General features: G+C 43.8%; 1 protein-coding gene across 6 annotated transcripts in view; it reads right to left on the reverse strand.

Moving 5' to 3' along the window:
- MICAL2 (microtubule associated monooxygenase, calponin and LIM domain containing 2) overlaps positions 1-13,832 on the reverse strand; it is a 136,416-nt gene extending 122,584 nt beyond the window's left edge. For 5 of the 6 annotated variants that reach the window (XM_075425076.1, XM_075425080.1, XM_075425078.1 and 2 more), the window contains exon 1: positions 13,772-13,832. The gene's annotated coding sequence lies outside the window, so the exon portion shown is untranslated. Of the gene's footprint in view, positions 1-13,437; positions 13,522-13,771 lie in introns of those variants that run through there. The other variant, XM_075425075.1, reaches the window with a different exon arrangement.
- Positions 13,833-15,690: the final 1,858 nt, after the last annotated feature.

Below are 15,690 nucleotides of genomic sequence, written 5' to 3' on the forward strand. Positions count from 1 at the left end.
TGTAACAGCTACAGCTGTTTGGGGATCCTGAAACAACACCATGTAGTGATTACATGTTGCTTATTTGAGAATAATGTGCGCAGTAACAGAGTAGATTAAAGGCATCACATCTCTTCCCCTTCCTACAGCTTCAGCAAAACAGAGATAAAGCTGCTTTAGTACCCCAAGTCTCAAACAGCCTGTAATTTTCAGAGAGGGAAAGGATTAACTGGTTCTGGGTTTGCAGAGTGCCTGGTACACAAGGTCCTGACTGGAGCTGGCTTTGGTAGAGAAAACAACAATCCAGGAAGGAAAGTGGTTTACAGAAACATCTTGGGTCAATTCAGTTTTGCTTTAACAGCTAGCCGGCTGGATGCCCGTGGGCCTGTGCCTGTGGGCCCCGCAGGGCTGCACCGGGGAGGGCACAGGGCAGCTGTGCCTCACCCCAGCTGCTGTGGGCTGCCCATGGCCCCGGCGTGGTCCCCAGGCCGAGCCCACATGGCCTGACCCCCGAGCACAGCGCTGTCTCTCACTGTGCCGCTGCGCAAAGAGCGGCAAATGGCAACGCTCAGAGGTTTTTCAAATACTGGGGAATAGTGAACATTTTTCCCGAACTTCTGATCAGAAGAAAACCCAAATTCCATTCATCAAGTGTACTTACATAAAGCAAACCAACTGAAGACATGAAGATGTATTTCGTTATTACAGTTCCTTCATATATAGTTTAAACACTTTTAACCTCCCCCCACCTTACAGAGACCAAGAAAAACAGAGAATTGACCATCAGAAAAAGGACAGAGAGAAAAATTTCCGCATGTAAGCTATTCACAAAGGAAACATTGTTAAGTTCTCCACTTTACAAATCTAATTTTTTCAAAAAACATTTGTTACTGAGCCCGAGATCTTACATTGGCTTGGACTTGCCTCCAGTTTTACATCAGCACAGATTTCTCGCTCTATTCTGCATACAGGTAAACAGCTTTGCTTTTATTTCACTGAAATGCGCAACCAGATCTTTATCTACACTCCAGTTTTCAAGCTTTAGTTTACTAGGAATAAAGAGTTAGCTACTGCCCTAATACAGTGGCTGTATGACTGTTGTGATTAAGTACGGACAAAACCAGCACCCCAACAGCTATATGCACCGAACAGCATAGGCTTTGTTGCAGCATATTTCAGAAGTAGGACATCCTTGGAGCTCACTACATGGGGCTCCAGGTGTTCATAAATCCAGCTCAGAACCAGCCTTTACTTGTGTTACACTTCCTTAGCCATTTAATTACAGACTGCAGCGATCTGCATTTGGCACCTCGCTCTGGCACTGCCATACTGAGCCTGACTTTTTTCGGCCTAGGCAACAGCACAGAGTTAGCTGGTGCAGGCCAGGCGCAGAGGAGGACGAACCTGTGTTTGGACCGGACCAAATTCTGCCACTGCCTCCATCACAGCACAGTGATTGATGCTGGTTCGGGATGAGCAGCTGAAGGACCCTCATGCAACACCACTCACTACTCCACAGCAAAGAAAACCCAAAGTGGCAGAAACATCCCTGAAGATCACGTAGAACCTTTCAGCTTTATAAAGCATAGGGGTGAGAGGAGAGGAAAAAAAATAACTTTAGAGGTACTGTTGGACCCTTTTTGCTTCTCAGCTTTTCTTTCCAGTTAGGACTTTTTTTTTTTTTTAAAAAAAATACATGAGTATTTTTAGTTTTTCTCCCCCTGACAGTTGCCACGAACTGCTACGTGGATTACCAAAGAGAATGAGCAAGCAACAAACTGCATAAAGCAAAGAAAAGCAATGATATTTTCTGAAGTAAAAGCTAGATTACGATGCATGCAGTATTTCCTGTTTCAGTTTTAAACTGAAGTTAAAAACAGGTTCTTCAGTACACACTGCACCCACAGGCACGTGATCACAACTGAGTTTCAGGTATTGTGCAGTTATTGCACAGAGAGAAGAAAAAAAAGAATGAAAAAAAGAGGCATACACAAGAAGTTTTGGACAGTTGGCACATCAGGTCCAAACGGATACAATTTATACAGTATGAGCTCACCCCCTCAAAAAAAAAAGTCAACATACAAACTAAACCTCAGATGAAATAATCTGGAGAGGATATTATTATTATTAAAGCATATTTATATCAATTCTGGAAGTAAAATTTTCAAGGAACGGTGCTTCCTTTTACATGCAAGTCACACTACAGCCACATGCTACTCAAAAGAAAATTCTCAAACTAGTAGCTAAAGGAAAAAAAAAACAAAACAAAAAAGGCACAGCAGCGTGAAAAAAGCTCTTATGTCAGTCAAGATATTTTCATAATGCATTTCTAAATCAGAAATCCTTATGAAAGGGAGACAGCAAGTGACTGCAACAGCCACAGAATCAGTCCATTTCTTGAAGGTACAACATGAGAGTTCTTACCCCTTCCTTCATTGCTGCAAAGCACAGACCACTATGAAATGCATGAAGTTCAAATACTCCAGAACCACCCTCGTGTGTAGCACAGATTATCACAGCAAGGGCTTTGAATATCAGCATCTCTTCGGTGGTGCTTCTGGTGCCTGGTGCAGCTAGGCAGGGTGAGAGAGCTGTCAGACCTCATGTTTCTATCAAAGCTAGACTGAGCTTGACTTCTCCATTTACGCCATCAACTTCAGGGGATTCCTTTCAAATGAGGTCCATCACATACCACTGTCTACACCTAGGGAAAATGGGATCCCTTCTAGCCAGATTAACCTGCTACATTAAACTGCCACATTTAAAACCACACACACACACATCCAAGGATATATCACAGTGACTTGGCTTGTAAGTGCATCCCCCAGGGCTCCTGTTACACTAATCATGTGAAACCTTTCATGAAACACTCTTTGATTGTATTTTACATGATGGTTTATCTGTGCTCCATGATCCAAAGTCCTCCTCACCCTACTGCGTATAGCTGGGGCTCTTCCACCCCTGCCCATTACTGATGACCAGTCCTGCCAGTGGACGCAACCAGCGCGCTGCCTCTGGGGAACAACACAAGCACACTGAGACAAATTCAAAACCCTTAGCAACGAAGTGTTTACTTACCAGATGCCCTAGCACAGCAAGTCAACAACATCCAGAACAGTTTATTCCTAGCTTTCTATGACTGACATGATAGGATCTTCAATTATTATTTTTTTTTTTCACTGCAACAAAAAAAGCCATGTGTTTGCATAAAAGACTAAAAAAAACTGTAAAGAGCTTTAAGTTACAGATGTTAAGTTACATGAGTGGCTGCTACAATGTCTCCTGTTGTTGCCTGTAGAACCTGCACGTGAAATGACGCTCTGACTATATGAAATGGGTCTAAGAGAGATTACTAGAAAAAAGTGCAGCAGGCAGCACTTTGTTGGATTCATAATATTCAGTGTAACAACCGATAATAAATCAACTTTTACAAAGCATATTTCTCCAAGGCATCTTGGCAGGCAGTGTATGGCAACGCACGAACAGTTCACCTCAATATTTGCAGGTCAGACTACATCCTAAATGGGTCAGTGCAACATCAGGCAGAAAGCACCCTTCCTTTCTAAAAACAGAAGCTGACAGCTTCGCACAGGCCCCTTACAGCCAATCTTCTTGTATCTTGCAGTTGGGGCAGCTGCACTTACTTGATTACTCCTCTTACCTCACGGCAGACCTTTACTGGCAGGGCCACTCCAGAGCAACCACGTCTCATAGTGCTCTGACGGAGGTTTATTAATCATCAGCAGGTTAAAAGGTCAGATTAGTAAATCTGCTTAAGCCATACGCCCAACAGGCAGAGGCAAGCATCTCAAACAAGCTGTTCAGCACAGCCACTGCTAACATGACTCCACTTCTCTGGATCTACAAAACGCCCGAGCAGGCAGAGGAACGGCACCGCGCTCACAGGCGCTGCCTTCACAGAGCAAAGGGTCCGTCCAGGCTCTGACAGACTGCTGCGACCTTACAGGCACAGATACCTCATCTGTTAAGAAGTACAATAAATCCAGCATGCTTGTATTTCCCAGACAGAAAGACCACATAATTAGCAACAGTTACCAACACAATTACCACAGGAGTTCCCAGATGGATTTCTCCACATTCCTGCCTATACCCTGCTTTTCTGACCCCTGTGAGGCTGCACACCAACACATCTCTCAGCTTAAAGCCGAAAATTTTACTGCTGGAATTTTAGTCAAAAGCGATAGGAACATAATCTAGAATATAGGCTTAGAGGAGAGAAAAAACAGGTAAAGGCAAAAAAACTGAACAAGCAACTAAAACACAATTTTGATGGAAGACAAAAGAACCTTTGGCCTGAGTCTCACTGCTACTTTGACACTTTCTCACAGTTCACAACAGTTTTGTAACTGACACTAACCAAAAGCTTCCAGTCACAATATCATGAGTGGAATTTTTAAACATGCTATACAAGCAATAAGTTCAGCTGTTTCCACCTCCCCTTAGCACTGGCGAGGTTATCATTACACTGTGTCACCGCTGTAAAACAAATCCAGTCATCTACAATTGCACCTCAGACAAGATGGCTCTGCTTGAAAACAGGGGAGGGACTGCATCTGCTGGGGTGTGCCAAGCGAAACTCACCAGCATCACAGCACATGACTAAGCACGTACTCAGGTACCTCCACACTCAGCCACCAATTTGAAAATAAAGATCATTTCTGCTTATCTCCCCTCTCCCACCAATCTGTAAATGTTCAAGACGACAGAACACTGCAAATGAAGTTTAAGAAGCCTTAAGAAAAAAACCAACACACGAGAAGATATGAAACAACTAGTTGCACAGGATAATGACTGTTAATATCCTATTTAAGATTAAAATGTATCAGGTAAGAAATATTAGAAATTAGGATCCTATTTCGAAAAACAGAAAGGTGACTGCAGATACACTTACTTGACAAAGACTACTCATATGAATACAGGCCTGTAAGGTAAATAAGTATTTAATGTACATGTTGCCTTTTTTTGCTTAATTCTCATTGTGAGAGGTAATACTTAAGTGGTCAATACAAGTTTCTAATGACTGTGTCCAGAACAATCTATTAATTTTCATTTTAAATTCCCAAGACGTGGTAGAAAAGAGAAAAACATGCTCTCCCTCTTCCGGATAGCTTCCCCCAAGAAAGCAGAATAATCATTAAAATCATAATGGAATCATCAGCCAAAGGAAGAAAACATTGGCTTCACTTCTTCCACCAAAATTAAAAAACACGTTCATTTCAGTCTTACATCTGCCATAATATCCCAGAAAAATATTAGATAACAAATTAAACCCATAAGGAAAGCAGAAAATTTGTATTCAAAACACAAGCTGCTTCTTGGTATGACAAGGCTGTATTTTTCTCATTAGAGAAATAGCCATTAAAAATGAATGCAATGAAGGCTTCCACAAACTCATCAGAACCTCTGATCACAACCTTACAAGGTCTGTTGATACCTAGTAGGAAAGTCAGACAAAATAATGAAGTAAGTTTGCTTTCTACTCTGTAGAAGCACGAATAATTCTCTCACACACATTTTCAATAAACTTTGCACATTGGTTGGCATATTTGCTACATGACAGCCAATTAGGCAAGGCGGACGAGGAAAGCCTTGCCATCCTTTGCTTGTCTGTATGTTACTCCAGCAGAGCAAATAAAACTGAAAAACAGTGGTTCACAGTCTCTGCACACTAGAACTATTCAAGTGCAAAACTTGTGCCATATCTGCATCGATATTTACTTCTAAATTAAATCTTGTATGCAAATGCAGACCTGCTACACTATATATGCCATTCCTTTATTTACCTAAGAAATTAGTGAACTAAAACCAACACTTCGATAATTATACAGCTATTTTCCAGAAGCCAGTGGTTGTAGTTATATTGGCTTGAGATTTCAGACGAGCCAGATCACCTTAGGAGCATGCATCCTATTATGTTCTGGGTCAGTTATGTCCTGCTGAACGTTTTACTTGTCAAAGAACCCACAAAGCTTTACCTCAAAGGGCAAGAGTTTCATGCTGAATCGTTTTGTAGAACTACCTGCTTCACCTGACCATCTGAAGGATGCATACAAATGCTCTGTAAGAAAAAGCAGCGTCAAGAAACTGTCAAACACAGTCTTAAATCATTTGCGAATTTTATTGAATGCCGGGTTGAACCTCGGACTTACCTTTGTAAGAGGAAGGTGTTGAACAATACACAATAATGTCTCACCTTCCTCTGAAATAGCCACGTAATCCCTTTTGTTCTGTATTAATGCATGATAAACAAACTAAATGGGAGACAAACATTTTGACTCCATAACTGAGCTTGAAGAGGCTTCTAGACACAAGTTACTAATAACATCAATCCATTCATTAAGTCACGTAGTAGCCAAAGAAGTAGCTATATACAGGTTCGGTGGTATATATTTAAACACTATGCATAAAGAAGGCCTTAAGATATTGTCAAGCTTCTGCATTTGTCATGAAATAGCATTAGGAATACTGCTGGAACCTTCTACATGCATGCATTCAGGAAACAATCACAACTCCTTCCTCAGTAAAAAAGAAAATGGGAAGAAAATAACCCTGCCGTTTGCATTTTTGCATAAGACCTTGTGGATCTCCATTCCCACATAACTACACAGAGGAAAACTCCCAGATCAGAAGGAAACCTGGACAGAAACCTTCTCCTCAGAGAAGGGGGCCAGCATCCACCTCTGCCACTCCCTCCTGGGCCCCTGCCAAGCTCCGGGTGTGCAGCAGGGCTCCTCCTTCCCATGCCAGCACCCGCTGCTTCGCAGCTCCCACAGCCATCTCCCTCGCAGGGCTGCCGTCAGCCCCAGGACACCCAAGCTCTTCGTCGAGGCACAAAGCGTGCGTCCTGCCAAGTCCACCTCCAGGGGAAAAGTGGAGCTCCCAAGAGAATAAAGCCATTCCCCTCTGTATGCTATTCTATATTTATTTCGAAAATTGGTATGTCAAATATTCATTAAAAATTACTCTGTAGAGGATACTAAAGGCAATTTTTTTCCCCAGAACATGCACAAAGCAGGTTGGCTCAGTGCACGTTAACCTATTTTCCTGTCTGCTTATCTAAGCATCAAAGTTACAAATAAGATGCGGCTGACCTGTAGTGCTGGTTGTCTTACCGTACCATAGAGTAGCTCTGCAGTATGCGCTGGGGAGTATTACATTACTCATCACCCCTCTGCTGCAGTTTCAGCTCAGATACCTACTCCCAAATATATACCAGGTACCCAGGACAAGACCCAGTGCTTCATTAAATATTTGGCACATTGTCTCAAATTACCTTTGACACACAGGGTTATTTATAGATCATGGCACACTGCATGCCTCTGCGACAAGATAGCATCACACAATACTGTACGTCAGGAATGCAGGCACAGATTTAAAACAATCCCCGCTTCAAGCCACTTTTACTAGGAAGCAGGTCACAAACTGAGTAATATCCGTTTTATGCACTCAAAAATGTATGCTATTCATTTCCAGGAAATAAAGTCAACCACCCTAATCCTTCTTCCCTCTCACATACACCCCCCACCACAACAACAGAAAGATGGTTTCTTTTGTCTTAACAGGTTCGCTGTTGGGATGTATTCAGTTCTTTATGCAAACCTTACTCTTCCTAATGTATTTGCTAGGACACCTAATGTTGACTTGGTGCAAGGGTAGTTTTAGAGCGGAATTACAGCATAAGGTATTTGGTTACATACACTGAGTCCAGTTTTTGAATATGCACCAATAGTTTATATTTCTGGAGCTTGTTTCAAGCCTTAAACATGTGCACATTTCTGACACCCATTCAGCCACATTAATGTTCTGAACACAAATACTGTACAGAGGAGTGTCAGCTGTTACTTTTAAAAATCTCTAGACAGAAATGGGAGGAACCTACACTCTGCATTCATCTTATGAAGCAAAACTCTGAAATCTGAAAAATGGCTCCAGACTTCAATATTCTTCTGTCCCTACAGCTGTGCAATTACTTCAACAATTTTCTGAACTGATAGCAACAGTTGGCTGCACAGGTGACAACCACAGAAATTTGTAGCCCTCTGTGAAAGTGGAAAACCAAATACTGAACAGAAGGCTAGGAGTTTGGATCTGAAAGAGAACTCATTCACATAAATTATCCAAAACCAAATATCACATTCCATCAGCAGTACCTTCAGTACAGCTAGGATGGAAATGAGACCTGGAGAAGTTATCTTCTCAGGATGCTCACTCCTTTACAACCTCTAACAGGAGAAAAGCAATGGTGATTTAAGTGTACAAGTATATACTGTGCCACATCCACGGCTGGGGTGAAATGATGACAACAAGAAGATTTTTAATAAATAAGTAAAAATCCGTACTGACTACACACTTACTACCATGAAGTCAAGCCCAAGTACTTCCTGAACACAAGCTCTGAATTTTCTCCTAACCAGTTCAGATTGCTAATTAAAATTATTCCCCAGCTCAGCACAAGGTGACACAGCATAAAGAAAATCCATAATAAATCCCCTGATAACAAGCATATACAATAGATGATCCTGTATCAAAGGAAGCTGATCTCCTGAGTAAGCAGAAACCAAAAACTACCCACTATCTAGTAAAGTTCATTAAGGGTAATGTTTAACCAGAGGGCTTTTTCAGCTGGTAACAGTGTCAACAGAGAACATCGTGTTGCATTATGAGTTTCTCCCTTGCTTTTAGCAACTGCCTTCAGAGGCTGCATGTTTCTCTAAATCCTTCTGTGCTGCTCCCTGTATGCACAAGTTTAGAGGCTAAGGGTATTGCACATCCCTAACACCACTAACAGATGGGACTCACCTCAGCCAATAACACAGATTATTGTTGTTGCAATATGCACTCATCCAACTACGTGCAAACAGAATTCTACTATCTGCCAAATCCGAGGCTTCTCAAAGAGAGGGGACAAGTCATCTTCTGCTCCTGCTCCACCTTCTGCTTTGCTTTTTTCAAAACTGTTGATAGTTTTTTGCTGGACTCCACCATAAATGATTTGCACATGACAGAATAGGAAATAAACATCTTGGAAGATTTAAAGGCCTTCCAACTGGCTACTGAAGTTGCCTGTTCAGGTAAGAAAATGGCAAAATGTGTTACCTAAACCAAGTACTTTAGTCTTTCAAAAGTAATACTATACAAAAAACCCACCATAAAATATGCAGAAGAGTTAAGATAGGCAACTGAATTACTATAAGACTATTTGAAGCTGATTACAAAACACCCTTGCATACTCCCAACAAAAATTTCACATGGCTTTGGAAATTCTATTTTGATGCTTGGCTACGGCAATTACACAGAAGGATAAACTAACCCCCCCTTGGGCATTACTGCAGTCAACATAGGTAATAAGCTGCAAGCTTAAAAGGTCTGAGAAGGATTTATCACGGACTAACAGATCCAAAGAACCTGCTTTTTAACAAGCCAAAACTCCACAGCACAGGCTTACAATGCCAGGCACAGCCACTTTAAAAACCGAATTGGTAATGTCCACTTGGCTGAAAGTAGCAAGCAGAGAAACTGCTGGCATTATTTCTCCAGACCAATGCAGATGAGATGCCAGTGACAGGAACAAAACTTTAAACCTAATTCATATCTTTCCGTCACAGAATTCAAGAAACCATCCGCCTGAAGGAGACAGGCCCCAAACAGGGAGTTTTCTGAGATCAGTTAACAAAACATAGCAAATTGTCCAGAAACAGACACGTAAGTGATCTCTGAACCCACGGGCTGTCTTCAGAATTACTCCCTCCTCACCAGGTCTTATCATCACAGAAATGAACCCAAGTTCAGACTTTCCTCCCAGTTACATCAGTGTTACTGGGACACTGAAATAAAAATAATCAGAACTTGAACTGAATATAACTAGGGCAGCAGTGTCTATTATAACTTGTGTCGAGGTAGGGTCTACCTTTCCCAGCAAGGAATTGGGCTTCTCTTCCCTCCTTCCCTGCACAGCACATTGCCCACATAAGTTTGGAGGGCATAATAAAACAAAACAAAAACCCCAAACCCCCTCACTGAACAACAGTCCAGAGCAGGAAGAGGGGTTGATAGCACACACAGCTCAGACTTAAGCACAAGTCTGAATTTTTTTCCTTTCATGGAACTAAGAGTCTAAATATGACTAAAGATCATTTTGGGGAAGTTTTCACTTGCTCGTAAATGTAACGAGGCATAGATGAAAGAGTTATTCTTAGTCATCTTCTCCATGTCAAAAATAAACCCAGCAATTTCCAGAATGTGTCACAATATAATATTAACTATGTATCTGCACAGTCACTGAATCAGTGGACACTCAATAGCCTTAATTTAGAATATCTGTATTTTCTGGAAACAGTCTAACGTACCATGCTGGAATACCCCGAACTACTAATACCATTTCTGAAGGCGCCAATCTGCAGCGTAAACGCCTCTAAACCTGGCCCTAGTGATAGCAAAGCAAACAGCGTGCCATCCCTTGGCAGCCAGGCTGCCGGACGCAGAGCAGAGGCTGTGTTTTTCAAATTAACGGACTCCTCACACAGAAAGCGCTTTAAAATAAAAGGCGGATCAAAGAAAGAATTTGGTCACATATAAAACGCACACGCTAAATGTATATTATACAGATAGACGTGTATTGTACAGACACATGCATGCTGGGCTGCCTGTACAGGCAAAGCAACCCCCAGCCTTCCTGGAGCTCGTTGGCTCTGAACACAACACGCGAGCAAGCTGAGAAAACAGAAGGACTGTACAGGGAGGCAGACCTCAACTTCAGTCATCTGAAATCATCTTCTTTTTAAGGGAATCAAAACACTCTACACCCCTAAGAGGCACAGCCTCTTCCACTAGAAAACAGCGTTTTTCTGCTGACGCCAGGGGAACCAAACCGAGATGAAGGACTCCTGAAGAACAGATACACGTTACCAAGGACTCACAACAAATGTTACAGCCACGTGGAGGAGTCCCAATGGGAAATACATAGCATTTGAAAGCTTTCCCTTGAGTTTTCAAGATACTAATTATAAAATACCAGAGCAGTGAGACAGCTGGAGCAGATACAAGGTACGTGCTAAAAGAGGTGAAAGACTTAAAGCATAGTCTTGAAGAAACCAGAGAGCAATCACCTCTCTTGTTTTACAGTTTCTTAAAGACCATCTCCAGCCAAAAAATAGGTGCTTTCACCTCCACAAGGAATGGGACATGGACATCAGACAAGAAAACTCTGCTTCAAAATATCTTAGAAAAACCAGAATTTTTTCAGATCATAGTTACTTCTAGATTCTAGACAAAACCAAAGGAAACCTCAACCCCTCAGAGACAGCAGTGCAACCACCACCCTGGTATCACGGATACTGGACTGCTGTACATCGTTAGGGTAGCATTAAGGCAACTAAGAACGGGGGAGAAAAAAAAAAAAGAAATTCAGAGTTTCAAACAGAGATGACTTCTCACTTCTGTGTACTTTAGTGGTTTGTCAAGAATTCACCTAGTTTTACAAACAGTGTAGAAAAAGTCACATCACTTGCTGCAGGCCACAGGACAAGAGGAATATGGATGCAGTATCCTTCAGTTTCCCATTGGAACCTCATTTCTCCACCACACAGTATAAGCTGCATCTCCAATATCTTTTTCTAGTACTATGAAGAGAACAGCACTAACCAATGTCATGCAGCATTTTAAAACCTTTACTTGTCAGGTATCAACTTGACAGGTCTGTTCAAGGTGGGGGATAATACATGTTTTGCAGGAACAATCCTAACAGGAGAACTGAATAAAATGCACGAGTCGCATGCGCTCGCACCTGGCTAGTCAGCCCCATCATAAAGCAACCTCCCAGCACACAGCCTTGCAGTATGAAGAAACTAAGATGTAGGAAAAGGACTGAGAATTTCTCAAGCCAAGGCTTTAGCTGAAAGAGACCATTACGCCCGTGCTGCAATTAGGTGTGTCCACTCACAGCAGCTGATTTACAGAATACTGATGTCTTCTGGCACACGTCGCCAGTGACCCCATCACCCCAGCCCTGCGCTATTGCCACTGTGGGCTCTGTTATCTGCCCAAGGAGGCAGGCAGCAGTGATAAGGATGAGGTGGGGCGACATGAAGTCAGGGGAGTAAAGTAGCTAATGGCTGCTTTGGGCAGCAAGTAAAATGGTTACAGAGATAAATACAGCACTTGCATTTTGGAGACAACTTGTATTTTCAAGCAGTGAACTGTAAAATTGCTGTACATTTTTCATGTTTCTAAAGAACTGAAACATGACAAAAACTGAGACTGAACATAAGATTCAGTCTGAGTAAGACTAAGATCAAGGACGTGTTGAGTGATGAGTCAACATAATTCTTAAAACGTTTACTGACCTCCTAATATACAGAGAAAAACTGTATAATATCTCTAGAGTTAGGAACACAAGTCTGCTGATGCTTCAGCACAGTATTTTAAAAGTACATTTTTCATATGCAGAAAGGATAAAACCCCCTGTATTCAGAGAAACACCCAGATAACTTCAAACTAAGCATACACGGACATACACTTAAGAGTGCTTGTGTAAATGACAACAGATATGAATTCCAGTTTGGTTGTTGGATAATCTGTTTTCCACCCACGTAATATAATTAGCAACCAATACAGAGTGGCGAAATGAGGGAAGCAAGATGCCTTCTTTTCTCCCAGATCAAGGCACTTCATGAACATCAATTAGATGTTAATATCCCTGGGAGGCAAGCGTGGCAAGTCTTATCAAGCCATTTCAAAGGTTAGGACACTGAGTCACAGACAGATTAGGAACTTCCTCAAAACCAACAGTCAGAGAGGGGGCAGCTACACCCCAGCCAGGCCTGGCAGCACGAGACTGCACCACTCCACCTTACCACAGGATGTAGAGTCTCCAGAGAGGGAAGGAAAAACAAAACAAAACAGAGAGAGAGAAGTCCACGTTTACATGAAGTTTCCTGGCCATGCCAACATGCCTCAGTTTTAACCTGCAGGAACCATCTTTAGATGCAAGAATGCTGTTTGGTTTCTACGCTCAGATCGCATTTTGGCTGAAAGTACCAGCAAGGCTGCCAACTGTAAACGGTTTTTAAAGTCAAAGGAGACCTCCCGATCTTTTCCGATAAGCTTGAGAGAGAATTTAAAACTTCTTGATATTGGTTCAACCCTATAAGCCTAGGGGCAAATAAATCTACAATCACCAGTCTTCGAGCCAACCCATGGCCAACCACCTGAATTCGAGTCACACGCTGAATTTACACATTATAAACATAGTGAATGTGACAAGACAATCACTACTACAGGTTAATACGTACATCAAAGCACAAAGAAAAACCCAAGAGGTGAGCAGGGAGGGGTGTCACGCTGATTACACGCTCATGAAGACGCGTCCCATCTGAGGGCCCGCCTCAGCGCTGCCGCACACCTGGCGAGCGCCCTGCTGCCGAATCGCAGGGTACTTACCAAGCTGAAAATTATTTTTGCTTTTCCTGCGAAGCGGTCCGGCACAGCGCGAGAGAGAGCGAGCGAGCCCGCGGAGCTACGGCCCCCGGCCCCGAGAGCCCACGGCCGCCAACCGCCCCAGCGCCGCGCCCCGCCGCGCACAGCCCAGCCCGCCGGGCGCAGCCCGCCGCCAAGGGACGCCGCGGCCCCGAGCGCCGCCGCCCGCGGAGGGACAGCCCGGCGCCGGCCGCCCGCACCACGGTGGGGCCCTCACCGCGGAGGGGCCCGGGCCCGGGCCCGCTCCCGCCGCACCTGCTCCGCCCGCGGCAGCGCGACCCCCACCCCGCCGACCTACCGCTGGCGGCGGCGCCGCTCCACATGCTGCCCGCGGATCGGCTCGGCACGGGGCGGGGCGGGGCCGGCGGGGCGGGCCGAGGCGGGGCGGCGGCCCCGGCCCCAGCCCCACGTGAGCCGCGGCCGGGCGCCCTTGCGCTGCGGGCGAGGTGCGCTCCCCTCGCTGCCCCTCATCGCGTTCCCCCCCCCCCGCGCCCCCTCGTGGCTTTGCGGGCCCGGCCGTGCGGGGGTCCCGCCCCGCGGGAGGCAGGGGCCCAGCGGCTGGCCCGGGTGCGGCTGCTCCCCGCGGAGGCACCGACGGCGATGCCCCCGGCGAACGGGAGAAGTGGCCGCGCCCGAAGCGGGGAACTCGGAACCGATTTCTGTTGTCCGCCGAGGTTCTGTGTGTGAGGAGGCGTGAGGGTTGTCCTGTGCTCGGGAGATCTGAGAGCACTTGGCTCGGCAAGCAAATGGCAACGATGGAAAGAAAGTTCAAGAGTGACAGGTAACACAACTAACAGTGCTGACGCTACAACTCCTTGACTTTTATCAACAAGAGCAACATCTTGCTAACGGTAGAGGTGAAGTTCTATGAAAAAAGAAGAAAGAAACCCAATTAGGATCCCCTTGAACTGCTGCCTACGTTTAGGGAACTTAAAACATTTGTAAATGTTTTGACGTGGGCCACACAGACACTACACCTTAGGTGACCTTGAAGAAGGTTGTGGCAGCACAAGGGTGCGACACCCTCGTCTGCCATGACGTGAACTACCTGACCTTTCACTTGTCTGCTCTGAGCCAAATTTAAAGTTGCTTTGGAAAACACGGAGAGAAAACAAGTGTGAATGTGGCCCTATGTATCCATGCACAGCTGAATGTAACATAATCTCTACTGAGGCAAGCTTTTAACCAACTCCCTAATTAATTGACTTCAAGGTAAGCATTTTATTGTGGAAAATACCTCTCGTTTGGGTTGAAATTTGTCTTCTAGGTCCTTGCATCGTGCTTGGCTGAACTCAAATTTTACGCAATCATTAACTTTTGAATTGCATTATGTTTTTCTGCTTATTTCACTTTCAGAGATTAAATGTACTTTTTCCTCAAAGTGATAAAAGCTAGATTGTAGAAATAATGGTGCATACCATTTCCCGGTTATCTAAAAGACTATCTTCGTTAGCAGCCTTGAGGAAGGTAAGAACAAGGAATGAGAAAATGCTCTTGGCAAACTTCCAGAAAAAGTGATGCATAGTTAGCAAAGGGGGATGTGTGTATGAAAGAAAGAATATCTATGGTTTGTGCAAACTCTTCCTACTTTCAGTCCAGCATTGGGAGCCACATGAAAGCAAGATTCCTCCATAGAGAAACTGGAAAATACAAAGTCAAAAAGAAGTTAACCCCTTCTGGGAAATATTCCAAAACTTCCTTCTTTCGGAAAGATGTTCCTCCTTGGTTAGGAAAGATGCTTACAGCACTGGCCTCCCATGTATCTCTTCACCTCTGCCAGCTGTCCTCTTCCCTCTGCTCCTCTCAGGAAAAGTTAGTAAATCCATAAAAAGAGAACCGTCTCCTGCTGAGTCCTTCCAACATTTTTATGCGCTCCCTAGGGAGACATGTCAGGGGCTACATGAAGACCAGCAGCGACCTCGCTGTTCTAATAACTATAATTAGTATATTTACTGATCGTCCTTAAATATCTGAGCTTTGAAAATGGCCAAAAGATGAATGTGTAGTTCACACTCACTAATCCTAACTATTATCATAACCATCTTGTTAAATTATGTTTCATTAGATGTTACTTAACCAGAGTTAAGAAATTCTTCATTCACAGTCACAACCACCACTCTCCAAAGGAAAACATAACTAAGATACTGTCTAACCACTCTGGGCTAAGATGAACACGCTTCAGTAAAGATTAGATTAATAAACACTAATCAAGAACCA

The sequence above is a fragment of the Opisthocomus hoazin genome, chromosome 7 (genome assembly GCF_030867145.1).
Source record: "Opisthocomus hoazin isolate bOpiHoa1 chromosome 7, bOpiHoa1.hap1, whole genome shotgun sequence".
NCBI classification, from domain to species: Eukaryota; Metazoa; Chordata; class Aves; order Opisthocomiformes; family Opisthocomidae; genus Opisthocomus; species Opisthocomus hoazin.